We start from the raw sequence: 9473 nt of genomic DNA, 5'->3' as shown, positions 1-9473 counted from the left end.
CTGTTGATATTCCTTTAATGGGGCTATGTGCAATTGAGATGCAGTGAACAGGAACGGGTACGCTGACACTACTTATGCAGTGGGCCAGGATACGGGTGGATAATAGTCTGTATTTGTTCGTGATGCCAATTGCAGCGTGCGCAGGGTACTATCCCATGGCCCTTACAAGGTGTAATAGCGCACGTCCCAGATTAGGAATGCCAGAGTGGTGAAATGGCTTATAATGTCTCTATAGGGTGGTGATAATTGTGTCAACGGTGTCTCCTACCTGGGTATGGCTGGACTCCTGGCTCACTGGCAATACATTTGAGTGTAGGGATAGTAGGAGTAATAGAGGAATTTAGCAGCAGAAATAATGTCCAGACCTTTAGCTAAAGTTCAAACGTTTCTTTACTGAAGATAACTTGTATCCAAGCAGTATACAGCTTTGGTCTCTGGTCCCAGCAGGTTTTGGCAATCATTAGCAGGAATAAATGCTACTGCTTAATATGTGGGGAGCTTGCAGGATAGGACGTCTGCTTGGTAGCTCTGTAACTGTGGCAGGAATTAATCTTCTGCGCTTTTCTGTAACTTCTACTTTGTGGGGACAGACTAACTGAGATGGAATAGCTTCTCCTTGGTCTCTGAACCTAACTCACAGATGATTTCTCAGGGGATGCTTCCTACCTGGAACTCTGGAGGTTGTCTGTGGCACCAGCTGAGGCTGAAGAAGTTTAGACTGGGAATGTGATCAGGTCTCAGCCAAGACAAGATCCTTGCTGTCTTCCCTATACAGGGGAACTTATCACACACACACCCTACCTGTAGCAGAGCAAGGAGGGGGCAACACTAACTCTAATTTCCTTTTTCACCGATGCTGATGGATGTGGGAACAGTCCACACCTCCACAGAGGGGGAGCTGAGCTGGAATAATCCATTCCAGCTTAGATATACTAAACTAGGACTTGTACCTTACCAATGCATTGCTGCCACCTGCTGGTAAACCTGGAAAATTACAAGAACAATTGTATTTAACATGGTTTTAGATGCACATTTGTGAAGACATAATATAAATTATATCAGATGACAATATACAGGCTCTGTAGTAGCAGGGTAGAGGCGTGTAGTAGCACAACTCTGGGTTGTTACCTTCCCCATTAATTTGTGTTAAGCCGCCCTTGGCTTATGCTTAGGAGGAGAGGAACAAGCTCTGGGGTACCCAAATTAATACCAAGTGCTGCATGTCATACACATAAGGACATACAAAGACAAACATATAACGGCTACCCCAAGGTTCCTCCCCGCATGAGTAGGGTGTCCTATTAACAGTTTGCCTCTCGGTATACCCAGTGAACCAACGGTCTGCACTAAGAAATCACTACTGACTAACTTTGAAGTATTGTCCACCGATACCAAAGAAAGCATGGGGGTGTCTTTACTCTGTAATCTCACCATTGTGTAATGAAATGCCCACAAATAGAAGGGTGGCTTTATCCTGTATTCCCTTCCCTGCACTAAAGTCAAAATATAAGGCTTATAGCACGATCACTATGGTGGCTATGGGTAGCAAAAATGGCTCTAAGGTGGAGACGCCATACATTAGGCAAAGGCACAGAAGCGGGAGGTATCAGCTTCTCCATGTGCTACTGGCAATGTCACAGGAGGAGCGTATAATAATCCCATGAAACTCCTGGAAGACACACCAGAATGGGGGTTTAGTAGACCCATTACCAATCCTGGAACATATAACAAAACAGGAAGGAGGGGTATGTTATTCCCTTAGCCATTCCCAAAGCAGCGGGGTTACCCTTGCTAGACCTGCCTGGGACTTACCACTTCTCTTACTCGTGCACTATGAGTAGGCCATTAGTATTTAGCGTCCTCAGAGGCAGTCTGTTTAAAGAGAACAGAGCTGTTAAGCAAAGTGACACAAAAGCAAGGTGCTTCTGATCTGGCTAAGTGCAAAAGTTAAGCGCAATTTCACAAACAGTGCATAAATTCACATTGCGGCATAGAAAAGATTACACACAATGGGAATATAAGACTTGAACGTTGCTCAAGCTGTAAACTTGAGTGCAAAATATAGTGCAATGATATCACAGTAGAGATCACAAAGAGCTCAGGTACACGTTTGAGTCCTTTCTTTGGGTGCAAGCTTGTAACGTTGCATAACCTGTAGATATGTTGGGAAAACAGTACAAAAAACATTATGCATTTATTAGTGCAATCAATACTCAATAATACGCTCAAATATGACTTGAGTCCTTTTTTCTTTGAAGTGCGTTAAAGTTAAAGAATCCTCTGGAAACAAATAAAAGTCATTAACGGGAAACAATAGAGTCCAATAGAAAGTATATTTGTAATCCAAGAGATGGTATAAAATGTCATATAAAACACATATGAAATAGCAGCATGATGAGAACCATAGTCCCATGAGGCTCTCAAGTGACCTGAGAAAGGGGGTAAAACAATGTATAAACTGGGTGTAAAAAGTTATTGAAGATGGGGGAGTCCTTAAAAACGTGGCCATCCAGTTGAGGCTTCAACTAGCGACAACGAAGACAACAAAACTGACCAACAGTTCCTTTAGATTTCAAGACCAGTCCACACTGTGGCTCCCAATAGTCTTTATTTTTAGCAAAAGAGCATTTAAAGAAGGACTTGCAGGACCTCCTTACTACTGGAGTTGCTAAAGCTCATTAGGGGGCGCTCCTGCCTTTGGTAGTTAAGTGTTGCAGCTGTTGTGGTGCACACCTGCCTTCTTGTGGTATTTTTTGGTACTGACTGAGCAGTTAATTTAGAGAATGCAGCTGGCACATGCTGCAAGCTGGGATCCCTAGCCAGTGTAGAGGTGGATAAAACCTCCGGCTGAAGGGGTTCTGGAAGGCAAACTGGGGGTGCCTGTGGGAGCTTCCAAGGTAGAATGTATGGTTGCACCCAGGGGTTGAAAGTTAGGACAGAATTGTTTATCTGACCCACCCGTAGTGTTGGGGGTGCTGCCAGGTCAGGGATCAGTGGTTCTAGTTCTGGCTGGGCTTGTTCCCTGAACCTATCCGGAGTCTCTTGCAAACAATGGACCCTCCCTGCAGAGCCTGGGTCTTCCTGCCAGGTCTCAGGGGTAAGTGCAGTGGATAGTGGCTTAGCCAGGAGGGTCACTCCTGCGGCAAAGGGGCCTTTAAGTGACCGAATTGGGGTGTATTCAATCTGGTCCCCCACATACAGATTGTGCAGAGCCTGATGCAGGTAAGTGCACTTGACAGAGCAGCGGCCCACAAATACCTCGGCTCCAGAGTAATTGTCTTGGATGAAGATTGGGGTCCCCTGCCTGGGGGTCATCCAGTACCTGTTTCACCCACTCCTCAACAGCTGTCTTATACTCCCACTGGCTTTGGGCTTGACAGATGATCTCCATTGAGACTTCTGGATTAAGGTGACTGGGCCTGGGTTCCGTCTGGCTGGGCGGCAGAGTGGAAGCTCCGGACACCTCTGCCACGTCAGCGGGCGTGTGGAGTGGGACCTCTCTAGGTCTAGTAGAAGTGTCGGTGACCACCGGGCGCGGTGCAGGGGCAGCTATGGGCTGGACCGGGGATTCAGGGAGCGGGGGTGCTACAACCTGTTGTTGCAGCCGGGTGGCCAGTTACGGTGCCTCCTGCTGGTGCGCGGGGAACTCTGTGGTAAGTGAAGTAGTCGCGGCTGTCTCTGAAGCTGAAGTCAACTCTGCAGGCATCGTGGCTTGCTTCTGGGCCAGGACGTCGGCGCGCACGGTTTAGCGCTGTCTTGCACCGCAATAAAAGCAATAAAGTCAATTTTCAGGGTTTCAACACAGTTCTTAGGCCTTGTAGAAGTGTTAGACACAAAATGCGATCCTGTTGTAGCAGTGATAGGCACACAATCTGATCCGGTTAGGCACACAATTCGATCCTGTTCGTGACGGCAAAAATTCAGTGACCAGGAACTGGTACGCTGACGCCACTTATGCAGTGGGCCAGGATACGGGTGGATAATAGTCTGTATTTGTTTGTGACGCCAATTGCAGCGTGCAGCAGGGTAGTATCATAGGGCCCTTCCAAGGTGTTATAACGCACCTCCCAGATTAGGAATGCCATAGTGGTGTAATGGCTTATAATCTCTCTATAGGTGATAATTGTGTCAACGGTGTCTCCTACCTGGGTATGGCTGGACTCCTGGCTCACTTGCAATACATTTTTAGTGTAGTGATAGTAGGAGTAATAGAGGAATTTTGCAAGCAGAAATGATGTCCAGACCTTTAGATGAAGTTCAAACGTTTCTTTACTGAAGATAACTTGTATCCAAGCAGTATACATCTTTGGTCTCTGGTCCTAGCAGGTTTTGGCAATCATTAGCAGGAATAAATGCTTCTGCTTGATATGTGGGGAGGTTGCAGGATAGGACATCTGCTTGGTAGCTCTGTAACTGTGGCAGGAATTAATCTTCTGTACTTTTCTGTAACTTCTGCTTTGTGGGGACAGACTAGCTGAGGAGGAATGGCTTCTCCTAGGTCTCCTGGGAGGGGGGGGGGGGCTACACTAACTTTAAATTCCTTCTCCACCCATGCTGCAGGATGTGGGAACAGTCCACACATCCACAGAGGGGGAGCTAAGCTGGAATAATCCATTTCAGCTTAGATATACTAAACTAGGACTTGTACCTTACCAATGCATTGCTGCCACCTGCTGGTAAACCTGGAAAATTACAAGAACAATTGTATTTAACATGGTTTTATGACAATATACAGGCTCTTAGAAGATAGTAGCAGGGTAGAGGCATGTAGTAACACAACTCTGGGTTGTTACAAAGGCATTTTATATTAAATTGTGACTGTGATATTTTATCATAGTACTGGTTATGGACATGGAAAATGAGCATGGGTAAGAGTAATAGGTGTCAAACCAGTTGAGTGCTCTACATATAACCATGAGAGTGACATCTGTCTCATGTTTATATGTGCCCACATTGCTGAGTAAAAGTAAGTTTTAATATATGCAAATGAGCCTGTAGGAGTAACGGGGTCATTGCTGTTACACCTAGAGCCTCTGCCCTCTCTGCAACTGCTGCATCCTCTTCACTTTGATTGACAGGGTCAGGCAGCAAAAATGTCATCACACCTGGCCCTGTCAATCAAAGTGCAGAGGGTGCAGCAGTTGCAGACAGAGCAGAGCCTCTAGGTATAATGGTAACGCTCCTGTTGCTCCTAGAGGCTCTTTTGCATATATTAAATAATAATTTTTCTCAGCAATGTGAGCCCCTGTGAACATGGGACCAACACAGATGTCTTCAGCTGCCAAACCCACATGCAACAGGTCAGCCAGTTTCATAGGTACAAAGCTGCTGACAGATGACCTTTAAGAAGTGCCATTTGGTCTTTGTATTATATCACCTTAAGGCCCCATGCACACGGCCGTTGTTCACGGCCGTGTGCGGGCCGTGGAACCGCGGCCTGGATCCCTTCCTGTGAGCTGGAGCGCACGGCGTCACTGGTTGCTATGACGCCGTGCGCTCCCTGCTGCCGCCGCAATACAGTACTACACTGGTATGATCTATACCAGTGTATTACTGTACTGTGCCGGCAGCAGGGGGCGCACGGCGTCATAGCAACCAGTGACGCCGTGCGCTCCAGCTCACAGGAAGGGATCCAGGCCGCGGTTCCACGGCCCGCACACGGCCGTGAACAACGGCCGTGTGCATGGGGCCTTAAATTAAGGAAAAAATAGTTGTGGATCTGTAGATTTAGAAGTCCCAGGGGTTATGGGGTCAAATTGTTCCATAAACAACTTCTTAGCTGGAGGCGGAGTGCTTATAAAAAGTTAGGCTGATCACAGAACTAGTAGGTGGCTAGTAGATTAGACCTTCACTGTCCTCACTATCTCTTGCTGTGAATTGATCTCTACATATCACAATCTTACCTGTTCGGGACCCAGCCGCAAAATCTCCAGCTTCAGCACAACCACGTCGGGGAAAGCCATGCTCCCTGGTGATGCCACAGCATCCTTAGCAACAGGATACAATACTCTGCTTCTCCCCACAGCGGGCATGTGCTGCGGGAAACTAGTAGTAGGTCAATTGCTCAGCTGATCTATTCCGATGTGCTGTGTTCTGATTAATGAAGCACTGAGTCATGACCTATCAGGTTCTGATCCTGGGACTCAGTGCTCTATTTTAACCTCTTCCTAGCCAGGTACCATTGCCACTCATAGCTTTTCACTGCCTAGCTATGCTCCCAGTAAAATGATGTCATTACGGCCCTGTTCTTATTCATCATGTGTTTAAGCAGGTGTGAACCTGGCCTTAAGGTACTTTTACATTGTCCCTTTCAACTGCAGTGATCACAATAAGTTAGTCATTCCCAATCCGTTTACATGCAGCAATTATCAATGATTTCTTTTGTACCACCCACCACATTTATCAGGAACAATCATTCATATGTAAGTTGGTTCTCAATAATTAGCCCATAACCTGCCCATGTAGTCCTTAGACATCACTGGAGCTTGACAAGTGAATAATTTACTGGACATAAATTATGAATTATTAATATTCTCGTCACTCTAGACCACCAAGTAAAAAAGCATCAACCCTTTCACTAACCTTGTGCAGTGCCCTGGAGCAGGGGGTACTTTAACTTTTTCCCCAATGCAAAGTTATAAACTTACTTTATTTCACTTGAAAAGGGTTAACTTGCACTTTTTAATACTGTGTAATTACATGTTAAATGTATGTTGTGATATATACCCTGTTCATTATTACTGTATTTACAAGGCTCTGTGGACTTTGAATGAGAAGCTGGTAATTTTCCACAGCTGCCATAGGGTTAAAGAAGACCATGTTTTGGAGGGGGAAAAAACAGACGTTGTTTACCACCAAACCCAGACAGCCTGACCTTGTGACTGTCTGGTTTTAGCTCTGTTGTTATGTTTGGAAACTTGTTTTTGTCTGGAAAAACTGTTGTGTCATTTCCATTGAGTATCTTTGAAGCTCTAATGTAAGTCTATGCCAGACAGGAGTTGAAACAATGTAAGTTGAAACAATGTATCTGTTTGTGCTGAGCTTCTCCACTCCACCCCTCCCACTAGAAGATTGTAGTCTAGCTAAAACTGTATATAAAGAGAGCAGTCAGAGCCCCTAGTGTGCTGCAGTTAGGGAACGCTCAGCCACAGACCATGTGTCACTAGCCCTGTGACCAAGGAGCCACCTGGACTACTGAGATACAGACCGTGGGCCCTTGACCAGGATGTCAGCCCTCTGAGAGAGAGAGGGACAGCAAGCTCATGCCTTTCCTCAGCATCAAACCCTTCTTCTGAATAAAAACCGAGGGCTGGACCCACAGATACAGAGGGTACACGATGCCAAACAGACACAAACAATGGTTCGTTCCCAGCAGTTATGTTTACTGAACAAACTTAATGAACAACTAGATGAGCATATATAAAACAGATTGAAAACAGAGCATGAATACACAGTAAAGATTATGCTGCCTAACACTAAACCAGCTATTGCGAAATGTCGCCCAAAGTCCATAACGCGATCTTCTCATTGGGGTGCACCCTAAGTATTGCACAATAATATTTGTAATCCAAAGGAAAGTGGAGTATGTCTCTTGTAGCTTTCTGGTGTATCCAAAATGTCACTGGTAACGTGTGGTGTGATGTGACACAGTAAAACTACACTTACAGTTCTTGGCAGTCTCTTGGCGCTTTTTCCTTATCCACTGGTCCACTCCAGAACTGGACCATAGAGCCATGTGTTTCCTGGATCTGTGGCAGTGAATCTTCCCTAGCTGCCGTTGCTAGGCCCCACTGTGAGCCGTAAATCCTCTTCCAGGCTCCCTAGAGGTTCTCTCCTGATGTCCTCAGCATTCACCAGGCAGACTCGGTCTCGACACGTTCTCTAACCTGGAACTTCTTTCTTTCCCAGGGAGACTGTGATGCAGCAAGTGATATTCTAAGTGAAGCCTCAAACCTGCATTTACAGTTCACTATCACCCTTCTGAGGGTCCTACTAGGCCCCTAAATTGGCATTATTTGAACTTTGAAAGATAAATACTAAACAGCTTCAGTGAGACTATATTTTATCCTTTCCATCTACTGACCAAGTGAATTATAGCAGGCAAATACAAATTATATTTAACAGCATTAATGAACATTACTCCACACCCTTACACTTCTGCCATGGAAGAGACTGGAAAAGCCAGCCCAATGTCTCGCCTGTATTGTTTAGTACCTGAATTCCTCCAGTAAAGAAGTACCCTAGTTAACTGAAAACCCTGTCTCTCTGGACTTTGGGGTGCACCACGCCTTACCATTCCTTCCAGTGAGCAGCAACATGTGGTGACACCTCAACGGTGTCCGGGGGACCCAGCGTAGCATAGGGGCCACCCCACACCTGGCCACTGCAATTCACCATCAAGTTTATTAAAATTGGGCATCCTAGACTATCATATTTTTTTTTAAATAAAGCCTTGTAATAACTTCACAGTTATGATGAGGGCGGACATCAACACCAGATAAATCTAGAAAAATAATAGGGCTCACTTGATAGCAGGGTTCCTTTGAGAGCAAAGGTTGGCATAAACAGGGGGCCTACTGCAACTCAAGGTCTTACATACACTTTAACCTTGTACATATAGAGTGAGCCCTTATCTCAATGTCATGGAACATTACTAAGCATCTTCTCCACAATGTGATACCCACATTTCTCGTTGTAAAAACATTCTGTGAGCCTACAGGAACCCACCCCTGTGCATGAGAGAATCATGGTTAATGTAGATCAGACCAGACGTTAGTGATCATTATCCCCAGAAGCCCACTGCTCTTTGTAGCTATTTTCTTTAGACCGCTGCACTCCCTCAATTAACATTATTTTTTCAGAAATATGGCATATGGAATGAATTATACAGACTGGTAGGCAGTGGGAAGAAGCTGCTCGCATATTCTGACAAATTGTCAAGGGAACAGATGGATATTACATAGAGTGATTTGGTGGCAACTTCATGTCCAAATTTTCCTTAGATCGCTAACTGTAACAAAGGATATATATTTATGGGTTTAGCCTTGTTCAGACCAGGTTATCATGGACTAAATGGACTATTGGTGTTCTATTTGACAAAAATATTTAGCTACAGTGGGGTGATCCATTCAGCACAAAAACTATGTTGCATGGGAATATTGTCATACAGATGAATTATGGCATTATCAAGGACTGATGTCACCACCAGGCAGTCTTAGGCAAATGCAAGGACCATTGGACTTCAGTAGCTCTTTCTCATCTGAGTAAGCATGTTCTAGTTTTCTCACTAGTTTGCCACTGTGAATGTGTAATCACAAAATCTATATAAACCTGGAATCACCCCTGCTATTATTCTCAGCATAGATCAAATTCAACAAAAAAGAGGCATGGATAACATATCCACATGCTATGCATTTATCTATCATTGATTTTTAGCACAATTAATAGTATAACAGCCCCATAGTATACATACC

This window comes from Bufo gargarizans, chromosome 2 (genome assembly GCF_014858855.1).
Source record: "Bufo gargarizans isolate SCDJY-AF-19 chromosome 2, ASM1485885v1, whole genome shotgun sequence".
Taxonomy (NCBI): domain Eukaryota; kingdom Metazoa; phylum Chordata; class Amphibia; order Anura; family Bufonidae; genus Bufo; species Bufo gargarizans.
Note: the sequence above shows the minus strand (reverse complement) of the source record.